Genomic DNA, 12,026 nt, shown 5'->3' on the forward strand with positions numbered 1-12,026 from the left:
CAGGGGACACAGGCAGCCCCCCGAGGCCAGTGGGGGCTGTCACCCCCGCACACAGGGGAGATCAGCCCCAGGGGCAGAACAGCCCCGATCCCAGCCCTGCACACCAGAGAGCTGCCAGGTTTTTTGGGTGGAAACCGCAAGGTAATCTCCGCACGCGTGCATTAATAACCGCCTGTTCCCACCCTAATCATGCCAGCCGCGAGGCGGCTGCTAAGCAACTAAACCCCGGCGAGGAGGCACTTTTGAGATAATGCTAAAAATAGTCGCCAGCAGGCGAGACGGAGCGAGCAGCCGTAGTGGGTGACGTCAAGTTTCTTACCGCTGCCCTCCCCGCCGCCGCTTGCAGACGCCTTTGATGACCGGGTGAGTTCCTCCGGGCCTCCCCAGGGACCAGCATCACGCGGTGGGGACCAGCATCGCGGTGGGGACCAGCACCGCGGTGGGGACCAGCACCGCTGGCGGTTCCCAACATGCTGCTCCCGTGCATCCATTCCCGGCCACCGGCCCTTTGCGGGGCTGCAGGGCATCAGGATGGCCTTCCCCTGCCCTGCCCACGCTGGATCCTCATCTGACGTAGGAAGGAGTGGAAAGAGGCACCTAAGAAAATCTAGTGTTAAAAGGAGCAATTTTATTGAACTGATAAAGTCATGCACACGATTAGAAATGACAAATAACATCTTCGGCTTCAGTATAAACGAGAGGCAGAGCACGCCTGTCCCTCTGTCTTTCCAGTCTGTTGGTTTTGGCAGTTGAAATCACTTTTGTAGCGAGTCTGTACCAAAGTCCATTTGCGTCTGTCTTCACACAGGGATGGAAGAGAAAATAAGCCAAAACACAGGACAAAGTGCCCATATCCTCTATGCAGCAGCGTCTGAATTTCTGGGTCCAGAAGAGGGAGGAGTGGCAGGAGGGAGCCTTGTGTTTTAGCTGTTTGGTCCCCGGCACATTGCCCTCCTCTCAAGGGCAGAGCCTCTCTGCTCCGGCACAGCCCTGCCCAAGCTGGGCCACTACACCTTTTTTTGGAGGCCACCCCGGGTCCCAGCAGGGCTGGGGTGCGACGAGGGTGCCCGCTCCCCCTGAGAGCTGTGGGCAGGGAGGGGTGCGTTAGGTGCAGGCGTTGAGCAACAGCCTCCTCCTCCTCCTCCTCCTCGCAACACCAACCGCAGGAACAGGAAAGTCCAGGCGGGTGCCACCCCACATTTAAGGATGACTGTTGCTTTAAATAACACGCCTGAGAGACGTTTCTACTCCTCGAAATACCACTTTCTTTTAAGACGGGGCCCCACGATCAGAGGGAACTGATAAACAAAGCTGCTTGAGTAGGAAATCAGCAGCAAGAGCCCCCCTGTTCAAACCAGCAGAGGAGCACCCCGGCAATCAGCAGGACCCCACACCACGCACAGGGGGATGCCGGTTGGGGCTGGGGCAAGCTTAACTCGGTGTCTCTGGTAACCCAGGCAAACACGTTTACCATACTTTCTCCTACCTCATGTCTTCTTCTGGTAGCGCAGCACAACGCCCTTGGTACCAGCCTTGCAGACCTCTGCACCAGGTCTCACAGCTCTTCCCTTGGAGGTACCTGTGATGGTGCTTCCCCTTCTCCCCTTACGCTGCTGTTAACAACCCCGGGGTGCAGCTCTCCCGGCAGGTGATGCGTTCCCATCTGCAGCCCACACACACGATGTGAATTGCCCCCTTTGGTTCCCCGAAGTAAGCCCCAGCGGAAGGGAGAGGAGAACGGCAGGCGGCTCCCAGCCGGCACCAACCTGCTTGCTCTTTCCAGGACTTTCCTTCCTGCACACAAAAATGTACTCAAATGGAGAAAGAGCGGAGCTAGAAAACAAAGTTTCAAGTTCACTGCAGAGGAAATGGCCTCTCTGCAGCTGGGGAGAGGGCCATAAATTTCCCGGCGAGCGTAAGCGGGAACGTGGGTGCACATATGTTTTCCAAATACCAATGTCATTTTCAGTGGGAGTAAAAGCTAATTGATCTTTAACATGCAGCACTTAATTTCAATGCCTTTTGTACATCAACACTACTAGTGAAACAAATACCAGATTTTACTAAAATGAGTATGTGTCAACATATTGATGACTCACACGCCTGGTTGCAGAGGGAGACTCTGAATTACTCAGAAGGATTCTGCTTCGGCACTTTCTATCCAGCAATGACAGAAATATTCCGGATGGAAATCCTGGTGCATCCTGGGTCTTTCCTGCTCTTGCCCTGAAGCTGAGGGGTCAGCACATTTGGAAGGAGGTTTCCAAGTGAGGAATACCCTACGTGTCAGCTGCACACGTGCGGCATTGAAAACCTCAAGGCAGCAGCTGCCACTAAACCTTTCTACAAACCCAAACGGAGAGGGTTCAGCCAAAACAGGATGCCTGTAAACATTTTACAGCAGGCTTTTCATTACCCTTCCCAGGGCATCAAAGGGTCTCCCTGGCCTTCCCAGGCCATCCCTGTGTGTGCCGGCGATGTGACAGCCTGACGAGCACTGGGAAAGCGGAGCTGCCCAGGGCCCATGGACACCCAGCCTGTGGTTGCAGAGTGCCACAGCTCCACATACACTTGCTGCTCCTCTTTATGGCTTGCTTTGACTGAATTATCATTAAAAAGCTGAGGGTTTGATACCTCACAGCTGTGAAGTATAAAGAAAAGCCTTTAGAGATATCTTGCACCATAAACGTACTTGCCTGTGCTGGCCTATAACTAGGTGATAAATGAAGCCCAAGACACTTGAAAGAGTTTCTTAATCTTTGAAAAGCAAACCAAAGCCAATAATCCTTTGTAGTTTTATTATACCATCCATCCGATTTCTTTTGCTCTGCTTCCAAAAGTGTTCGTGGCAGATGGGCAGTCTCTGGTTTCCAGCCTGGCGGGGTTTGCTGGTGCGGGTCGTTGCATGGCCCCGCAGGCAGAGGCACTGGCACTGCTGAGGAGGAGTGGGGTGAGGAGGGGGGAACCAGCTTCAGCTGCCCTGGATACAAAGGGATGCTGAGGGACAGCCTCGGATTCAGCGAGAGGTGCCCAGACCCTCGAGGCATCTCCCTTTCTGACTGCGGTCACCTGCTGCTGCTAGGACTCTCCCAGGCACCACAGCCATGAATACTCTTTTCCAAGGGCTATTACAGTGTCCCAAGCATCTCTGAACCATCTGAGCACCAGTAACTCTCAGCAAAACCTTGAGAAGTTCTGGATTTTCTGGTTTCTGTTCCAAGCCACCTTTCCCTGCCACAGCCCTGACTTATCCCAGGCAGCCAAAGGGCTTCTTCTGCTCTGCTCTCCTATCCCTGTTTCAAGGAATACAGGAGGAGATTTGAACTCTCCACTTGTGGGATGTTTTGAAAAAATGACTCAAGGGAGGAGTGAGATGGCTGAATCCAGCCTTTTACCTGCAGCCTTTGGACCAGAGTGTTTTTACCTTTCAACCACTGGGGCATGTTCAGGTCCTCAGCGGGTAAAAGAGAATGGAATACTCCCGGGACCAGTGCTCTGTGTGTTTGCAAGTATAAGGCATTAGGAGGCAACTGAATATGAATTTGTAGTTGAAAAGGGCCAGTCTGAGGATCTCAGCTCTTCAGGAGCTGCAGCTCAAGTCAGCTGGGGCCTCCACATCCCCACCAAATTATCCCCACCACGCTGGCCTCAGACCTCACCAGGTTTGCAAGCCTTCTTCCTCAATGCCAATTCTGACAAAACCTCAGATCTAAACCAGAAAATTCAGGTTGACCTTAAACTTCTACTAGATACAGCTCCATAGACCATCTCTCATCTCCTGGGAAATCTCCTTGCAGAGCTTTTGCAACTCTCACAAGTCCCAGACATCCTCCCCAGCCTACAACCATCCACAGTTCTCTGTGGACCCAAACCCAGCCGATGAAGAAGACTTACCACCATCACAACCCCACAGTGAGGTGGGAGGATTCTACAAAACCAAGAGCCTCTTGCTGTGCTTTATCTTCCCCCAAGGCTCCACCATGCAATCTCTTCAATAATGCTTTTATGGCTCTATCAGTCTTATTTAAACTTCAGTACAAATAAATTGCAGCACATTCACAGTCCCATCACAGCGCTCTGACTCACCCAGTCCCAGTAGATATCATATATTAAATTAATTTTGGAATGTATTCCAAAGAAATTGTTTCAGCTTCTTCAGCTAAGAACTCCCCATGCTGTATGTTAGGGCACAGCATCACAGGATATCTAATAGGAGGACTTTAATTAGCTGGTGATTAGCCTCATGAGGACTCAGCTCATGAATAATGTAAGTCACCCTTTCCCTTGGCTCAGGGAAGGTGGGGCAGATAACATCTGCACTGACCTCAGGAAAATGCAGCCTTGATCTGGGATTTTCTTCTCTAGGACATGGATCCCTCATCAGACACAGGGATGAATTCTGCAGTTCGTTACCCCTGGATAACTCTAACAAATTAAATGAACTTCAGATTTGCTCTGACATCACTCAAAGCAGAGTTAAGCCCACAGACTAAAATGCTTACAGCTAGGTGGAAAAAAAAATGCCTTTTCCAGCTATTAATTTCCACCCCATCCGGTGCAGGCAGCTTCGGATACTCATGTGGGAAATGCACAAGGCTGAGAAAATTAGGGTCTGCGGTAACCAGCCCACCTGCTTAAGACAAAACTTTCTGTACTGCTGCCTCAGACCCATGTCGCTTATTAAAAACATTCAGGCTTTTACTTTCCAGCTAGCCCTGGCCCTTGTGGACCACTGCCCCCGTGCAGCAAGCTGCAACCTCCTGTTCTCTCTGGGCTTGTCTTCTGGTCCCATCCTTGATGTGTCATTCAGGGTCCTGTGGGACGCAAAAAAAACCCCAAGCCAACCAAACAAATAAAACCAAACAAACAAAAAGATGCAACACAACCCTAGTGTTTTACCCTGCTTTGCTTTGCTTTAGCAGCCGGCGAGGCTGCGCGCAGTGTCACCCCAGAGAGGGTGGGTGGGTGGGTGGGAGCCCGCCTTCCCACAGAGCCGGGGGGGCGATGAGCTGCAGCCTGTGCAGCCTGCAACAGCGCGGAGATGCCAAAGTGCCAAATATGCTTCCAAATAGGGAAAAAAAAAAAGAAAAAAAAGGAAAAAAAAAGTGTGCCGAAACTGAATTACTATTTGAATTACTATTTGACTTACTGGCTGACAAGATAATTAGTTGTCCCACACAGCTAATTAGCAAATTCCTGAGGCTGTAGTAACCGTCAGACCAAAAGCATACCGAACTCCTTGCTAATTCAGCCTTGCTGCATGTCTCCTCTGCCTCCTCTCATCATGCATCCTTATCTCCTTTGAGCAATGCCTGTGCAGGAATAGGAAACACCTTCCTATTTAACTGCCTGTGCTCTGGAGTGGTTTCCAATCAGCGGACATCAAAATCAGCTTTGGATGCAGAAATCCGGTTAATCTAATCTGCCTGGCTGCTTGATTAATATCTGTGTGGTTGGTGTAAAAGGAAGGATGCCTTCGGAGACCGGCCCGGGCTGACGGCGCTACTAGCGATGATTATGCAGGCTCATGCTTTCCCCATCCCATCACTTTCCGCTCAGGGAGCCGCCCGGGCAGCAGAGAAGCTTGTCTTCTTCCCAAAGCCTGAGCAGAGCAGCCAGGGCTTACACGGGGCAAAGCCCAGGCTGGGCTGAAGCAGCAGCTTTCAGCTCCGTTCCTTTAACTTCAGCCGCATTTCCATTCCCAAGCGAGAGGCAGAGAGGGGCTGCGGTGACAAGGACTTCTGAGGCTAAAGGGCATCTCTATTGACCTTGAAAAGCTACTGAAGTACTTCTCTGTGTCTCAAACTGAACTAAATCCTGCAGGTCCTGCCAGCGTGTTTCATCATTTGCTGTTTTGGCTGGGTACATGCACCCACAGGGGCTGTTGGTCGGCTCCAGCCACGGACTGACCTTTTGCTAAGCCACGCTGGTCAATCCTGGAAAATGACTGCAAGTACTGAGGCTTTCCTTCTAAATCACATCAGGCTGCTCAGCAAAAGCTTCTCAGTGACATCGATGTCCTGCAGCCTTCCTGGAGAAATCCACTTCCTCCCCAGTCCCCAGCAGTGTGCATGTGGAGGACTGGAGGAGGGGGTTTGTGTGGCCCATGCGGCCTGGCGCTGCCCCAGGATGCCTGCTGTGCCCTGCCCAGCACCACGCTGGCCCTCCTGGAGCCACCAGCCAGGAGGTTTTGGGGTGGGCAGTGGAGGATTTGGCAGGGGAGCTGCTGAGCGGTGCCTCTTAGTGCAGGGCCATGGGGAGCCCCAGGCACTGATCCCCACCTGCATTTCCACGTGGGGAAGGAGCTGGACCCCACCAACCACGCACCGGCTCTGCGCATGTGGGGAGCCCCAGTGACGGGTCTGGGGACATGCCCTGGACGTATCTTGAATTCATACTGGGCCACGACACCAAGGTGCCAAACTCTCCTTTCCCCACCCAGCGTCCTGGTCTCCATGAGACAGGCACGCAGCTGCGTGGACCAAAGGGTGCTGCAGCACAGCCCCGCTGGCCCTGGCTCCCCTTCGCTTAAATCCTCGCTGAGCCGGCGTAGGGAAACACCGGGCTTGCATCCGCAGGGATGCTCCGGCAGCAGCCGTGGTGGCACAGGGGGGGCCAAAGAGCAAGCAGAGGGGGAAGGAGGCTAAACCCACACCTTTGCTTTGCTGCCCTTTGCAGAATTTCTGTATCACTGTCACGATGGTACCAGGACACTCTCCTCTGCCTCTCTCCTTCAGGTCCTCAGGGGGCTGCGTCTGCGGGATTTGCCAAGCAGGAGCCCTGGGCCACCCGTCTCGTGTCTCCTCATCCCCAGCGCCCGCTGGGACGGACATTGCCCAATCTTTCGCAGTCTCCCATCCCAGCACAGGAGTGGGGTCTCACTTCTTTGGGTGCTGAAAATAAAATGTAGGGTCTCAACCTCCTGAAACCACGTTTCAGTTGAGCGATCGTCATTTTGGTGCCGAGGATGGCGGGGATCAGTCCCGCTCCTGTCAGCGGCAGAGGAAAGCAGCGGGTTTGGGCAGCCTGCGCTATGAACCGCTGCGAACACCATGGCAGCTGATACCGTCTGCCGTGATGACTCACCGCTGTTGATTTGGGCAGAGGCAAGAAAAACAGCCTGAAATGCGCCAGTTCAACATTCGTATTCTCAGCGAGGGCTATTAGCTCAGAGCAGGGACCCATCATCCATCCCCCCTCCCCTTCTTTCCGTGCAGCATCACTGAAATTTATTTTTTTATATTGGAAAAGTGATATATTGACAGCCTTATATTTGGGAAAGCAGCTTATATCACTGCCAGAGATGTCACATTCAAATGGATCACATCTGCATCAACAAAATACCCAGCACAGTTTGACCCTCTAATCTCCCCAGGCAATTTTTATTTCTTTTTTCAAGGCTGCTCAAATATTGGCTTTATCGCCACGGGAAGGATATGAGTGACCTATAGAGAAAATGCTCACCATAGCTTTGCAGGGCTATTTTCACAGGGCTGTTCTCCCAAAACACTCACCCCACAAGAGATGTTTAAATCAGGGTGAGCCCCCGGGGGAAGTATTTCAGCCCAACACTACGCAGCTGCAGCCAAACCATCGGCCAGGACCACGGCCCCGATGGAGCTGAACTGAGAGCCGATGGCCGGTGCTTTCCCTGCCGATGGCCAGGGAAGGGACCACACAGCACAAAGGAACCTCGCTGGGGTTCAGAAGATGCCACTGCAGCGCGGGTGGCAGCTCGGGTGCAGCCTCGTGTGGGAAGCAAGCCGTCAGGTCACGTTTTCTATGTCCAGCTGCGGCAGCCATGAGTATTCACTTCTGTCTTTCCAATAATTTCCATTTTCTTTTCCTTTTCAAAGGCACAGGACCATAGATGAGCTGCTTGGAGCCACACAAATGGAAAAGAAAGGCTGCTGCACTGACAGATAACCTCTACAGCTGATGGTGCCCTGGAGCTGTTAAAGCATAACCTGTTTTCTTTGAGAGAAATCACACTGGTGGATTTTGTGGTGATGGACGGATGGGTGGATGGATGGATGGGTGGATGGGTGGATGGATGGATGGGTGGATGGGTGCGTGGAGTGAATCATGCTCAGCTCTGGATGGTGCTCACCAGAGAGGGACCAGATATCCTATTTTCTAAAGTTCATTTCTGAAACCTGCTGTGCTTAGTGGTAGCATTCACCGTTCAATCCTGGGCAACACACACAGAGTAAACACTGTGTAGAAAATAGAGTGCTCACTTGTTTGCTGATTGTAAACTCCACTTTTAAACCCAGGAAAATGCCAATTACATGGCTTCAGATATTGCAGCGTGCTGCTGAAGCAAATAGGTAAGCCTGAGACTTTCCGTCATTCAATAATTCATTCTCAAATTTACAGAAAATCTTTATCTGTGTTGGGTTGAAACACTAAAAATAGGTACTTGATCGAGCATTTTGGTTGGAAGAGAGGGATGCTGGTGTCCTGCAACATAGGTCACTTGCTGCTTGGATGCTCAGCTTGGGCTGTCAGGAGCCACCACGATGTCCCCTCGGCCAGCGCTGAGCACAGGTTGGGGCTCTCCCCTTGCACTCAGGGACACTCCACACACTAACAGGAATAATACATGGTAGTGGGAATAATAGTAAAAATACACAGAACTAAATAAAGTAGTGCACAAGCAACATTTTCCCATCCAACACAAGTTGCCATAGGACCCCTCTATAGCTCCTCTATACTCCTGATTTGCATAGCCAAAAGATGGCAGCACTCTCTCACGTATGTGCCGCTGCAAAAGCTCCCTCTCTCCCTACAAATGTGTACAAACCTGTACAACTAATCCACATCGGAGGGACATTTTCCCATCTCGCCTGCTGTAGCAAGCAGCCAGGCTACCAGCCGTGGGGCTGCGGCGGTGGCCAGGCAGGCTGTGAGCCTGCAGGGCAGGGACGATGCTGCTGCCGGCAAATGGCACTGGCCTTGCCCCTGCCAAGCATCGCCACCGACCGGAGAAATGGCAGGAATCATTTCACGCACGCCTGGTCATCCCCATCGGCTCTGCGCGGATGGCGGGCTGTCCATCCAGGCGCTTGCTAGGTGTCAGTGAGAGGACTTGCTCTTCTGAGTGTTGTTTGGGGGAGGGAGGGGGGCGGAAAAAGGGTAATAGCATCCTTCGCCAAATTTTGCATCCGGAATGATTCTTCCTTCCCCTGCCGCCCCGCCTGGTGCAGCTCCCAGCTACCACCAGTGCGCACCCTCTTCGAGTTCAAGCGCTGGCAGTGCTCGAGCAGAGAAACTCAGAGACAACATTCAGCCTTGATTTTTGCTTTTCACGAGACAATAAATCCACCATGTGATTCTATCCACTTGCTGGGGTTTTTTTCCTATGCTGCACTGATTTCTTGCCTGACTTTGCTGAGCTCATTTGCGTGCTCCCCCCAGCAGCCTGCTGTGCCCTGATCCCTGCGAAGGCTCCGTTCCCATGGGATCCTGCCAGGCTGTTGCCGCTGCCTGGGATCGCAGCCATCCCTCCTTCGCTCCTGGCGCTTTGCAAACAGAAGGACCTGAGGTTTGCTTTCAATAAATCTGATGCAAAGATTTGCTTTATAATCCCTGTGAAAACAGAAGGAAGTAAGAGGGATGGGGAGCTGCAGGGAAACTTGGATTTGCGGAGCAGATGATGGCATTTGCACATGGGGAAAAGCTGGAGGTGACAGTCCCTCCCCACGGTGGGTGACATGGGTGTCTGCACCCAGAGGAAGCCGTTTTCTATCAAGAAGGCCATCAGCAATGGGGCGTAATGGCGCAGCAGGAGCCATGCTGCGTTAGGATAATCACATCTTCGGTGCATTAAGGTCAAAGTCAGGGCTGAGCATTTCTAGCCCCCAGGGGTCCGTCCGGCGGATCCGGAGAGCCCGCAGCAGGGAAGATACCCTGGCTCTGTGAGTTGGCTTGTGCCGAATTAAGGAGAAAAAAAATCATTTCCCTGGGTGTAATCAGCCCAAGATGCCATGCCACATCCAGGGCAGGTGGAAACCAGGGGGAAACGCTGCGGCCATGTCCGCTCTGGTGGTAGCATCAGCCAGAGATGCTCCTTCACGCTGGGTTTTGGGAAGACCTGCAGCTCCTCTCCACCACCCCAGGGAACCTCGGGCTCAAGTTTCCGCAGCAGACATCCCACTGCCACTAATATGGGAAATTTGGGCAGAGAATGAGGGACAGAATTAATTACTAACAGCATTCATTAGAAGCAGAAAGGTGGCCTTGCCCTCAAACGCTGCCCGCCGTGCCACAGCCTCCTCGGCTGTCACAGGAGGGGAGCCCCGAGCTGGCAGCACCTTCCTGCAGGGCACCCTCCTCCTCCAGCAGCCTGCAGGAGCCAGCTTCGATGCAAGATGTTTTCTTGGGGCTCTTTGCTTAAGAAAATGCATCAAACATTTTTCTTAGCGTGGAAAACTTGCCGTGTGCCAGCTGGTCACTAAGCCCGACTACTTTCTGTCCTCTGCTCCGTGAGGGCATTACTGCTCCAGCTGCCGCTCTCTGGCACAAGTACCCAGAGCAAGGCACGCTAAAAGCCCAGATCCCATCTTTACAAGGCAAGGAATCTGATATTTGGACCAACTGTAAATAAAAACTGACAGAAAACATACTGAGCATGCTTGGTTTAGTGTTTTCCCCTTGATTTCCCGCAGACGCAGCGAGTTTCCATTACAGTGCTCCTCAGGCCGTGGGGGCAGACGCCCAGTCTGCAGCTCCCATGCAGTCACATCCTTTCCCCTCCTTTTTCTTGGTATTTTCCATGCTGTCCAAGCAGCTCCCAGGGTTGGACATGGCCCAGGGGCCAGCATCTGTGCACCATCCCTGCGGGCGCTGCGGTCCCTCGGGGCGAGCAGGGCCCATGCTCCCCTGAAGGTTGCCCAGCCAGAGCCCGCAGGGATGCGCAGGCAGGTCACCCCTGTGCCAACCGGGCACACCTCGCCATGGGGTAACCTCAGGGTAACCCTGGTGCAAAGTGGAGTACCCACCAGCCTGGGAAGAAAGACATCTCCAGCAGCGGGGCAGCCTCTAAGACACCTGGAAGCTGCTTTTGGCAGCGCGTGAAACGTCTCAGCCCCGCTCATCTGGGGCTTCCTCAAGAGTCCCTGCACTGGTCCAGCACTGGCAGGAGTAAGGAGGATGTGGCAGGCACTGCCTCTATCCTCTGTGAAGCCAAGGAGAGCCTGGTGCTTCCACCCAGGCTGAATTTGGCCCGCAGCCCCGGCGTGAGCTCAGCAGCATTGCTAGGGGACGAGCGGCAACAAACATTACAGCAACCTGCCATGGAAATTGGATCTTCATCGTCTCTCTCACAAGGCACAGGGCATTACGTCTCCCAGATTTGCTTACGTTGGCAGACATTTCATTTGGCCTCTGGTGGTACTCGAGGATGCCTCGTCTGGGTTAACGGAAAATCCAAACACCCCGAGCTCTTTGGAAATTATGTGTTCAAAAGGAGCATAATAGAAAAACAAGAGGGCAATATTGTTTGTGTATCTGCAGACGTGCTGCAAGGGGCAGAGCAAGCATTATTGCAGTACCCATCCGTAACTCGTCCTACGGGATCCTCCGATCCCCAGCTTGTGCTGGAGCGTTCAAACAAAGCAGAGAGCTGAGCTGCTTTCCTGGGAAAAAGGACCAACAGACCTCATCTCCATAGGATGTTTGTAAGCGATGGGAACTGCATCCCTTGGATCACAGAGCTGCACTGCTGCAACCCCAGGCATCCAGCAGCGTTCCAGGCATTGCAGAGCAGCTTTCCATGGGGAGGCAAGTGGCACCGTGCAAACCGGCCATCACAGGAGCCACCACGTCCTCCCTGGGACGCCCCACACTTCACCCCGTTCCCCTGGGCATGAGGACACCACCGATAACTACAGACTCCATGGGAGCTCAGCTGCCAGGGGAGAATGAAAGTCCAAGCAGGAAGAATTGTTATCCACGGTGGCAATCAATAACCTTCAAGAAAAGGCAGAGGCCAGCGGCAGTCATGGCTTAATAACAGTGATTTA

Source organism: Chroicocephalus ridibundus, chromosome 8, assembly GCF_963924245.1.
Source record: "Chroicocephalus ridibundus chromosome 8, bChrRid1.1, whole genome shotgun sequence".
In the NCBI taxonomy this organism is placed as follows: domain Eukaryota; kingdom Metazoa; phylum Chordata; class Aves; order Charadriiformes; family Laridae; genus Chroicocephalus; species Chroicocephalus ridibundus.